Source organism: Sinocyclocheilus grahami, unplaced genomic scaffold (assembly GCF_001515645.1).
Source record: "Sinocyclocheilus grahami isolate Dianchi unplaced genomic scaffold, SAMN03320097.WGS_v1.1 scaffold1041.1, whole genome shotgun sequence".
In the NCBI taxonomy this organism is placed as follows: domain Eukaryota; kingdom Metazoa; phylum Chordata; class Actinopteri; order Cypriniformes; family Cyprinidae; genus Sinocyclocheilus; species Sinocyclocheilus grahami.
The window spans coordinates 489,332-490,772 of NW_015506220.1; positions in this window are offsets into that span (position 1 = coordinate 489,332).

Consider the following 1,441-nt stretch of genomic DNA (forward strand, 5'->3'; position numbering starts at 1 on the left):
AGATTTAAATCTGGAGACTGAACTGGTCAACGAAGAACATCCTACCATCAGATCCCTGAACCAAACTTAAAGAGATTTGGATGTGTACTTTGGGATGATTGTCCTGCAGGGAAGTCCATTGAGCATCAATGATACAGAATGATACTTCTGTATTAATTGTTTCTATTACTGTACAGCTTAAAATTTGAACGAGTTCAGCTTCACAACATTAAAATGAGTGAGTTCAGCTTCGAGAATGAAAACCAACCTGTTTGTTCCTCAGCATCTTCATGTTTGACTCTGAATGCTTCTTCAATCACGTCTTCACTGTCCACTTCAATTAACCCAATCTCTGTTTGTTTCTCAGTATCTTCATGTTTGACTCTGAATGCTTCTTCAATCACGTCTTCACTGTCCACTTCAATTAACCCAATCTCTGTTTGTTTCTCAGTATCTTCATGTTTGACTCTGAATGCTTCTTCAATCACGTCTTCACTCTCCTCTTTAATAAACGCCATCTTTATAATAAGTGTGTCTCAACGTGTCTCAGTTGCTTCAGCAGGAGATGTTCTGTGTTTGGACACTTTGTCCTGTTTAAGATGAGAATAATTAACAAAAAAGAAAAATCAATCCAAACTAAATCTCTTGGTGCGTCTCAATAAGCTCCCTATACTTCAGTAACCAGCACTAATAAGGGAGTCAGTCCGAGATATAGTTAATCGCCTTAACCCGACAAGACAAAAACAACCATAATTAGCTCTCATATTAATTGTATTTAAATAATGTTATTTCTGATTTGCAGTTGGTTTGTAAAAGTTGTCATTACACATAGTTTTCGTTTTGTTTCTAGTTCGAGTGATTCGGATCACTGAATCATTCGCGATTTGACTCATATGACTCGGAGCTTCGAAAGCTCCGTTTCTCCATCATTCACTTGTTGTCAGTGACTGAATTCGTGTTTATGATAAACTGATTCACGATACAGCGAGCGAAATGAGACGCACCTTTTCTGTTACTCCTATCTGGATGCGCTTTACATGTCCTTCATAAATGTAACTAAATAAAGTATTACAGTGTTACATTGGTTACGAATTCATTTAGCAGTTTTATCTACAATTCTCTAAACGAGTTGTATTGATTCAAACACTTTAACGGATTAAAAACACACACCTTTCTTCAGCAGAATCACAGACGCGGGAGCGCGGCGCAGCCTTATGACGTCACATCACCAGACCAAAATAAAAGTATTTTTCGCTAAAATCATATAAGTTACATTAGAAAACAAATATAATACGGTGCAGGATGAATTGAAGGGATATGAATTGCACACACAAATCTAAAGCTATCAATACAGTTGAGTTTTATATCTAGTCTTATATCTAAATGTAAGCAACTGTGAAATGATTTCAATTCATGATAATAAGAAACAGTGCTCAGGCCCTAATAAACTACTGAGCATTTG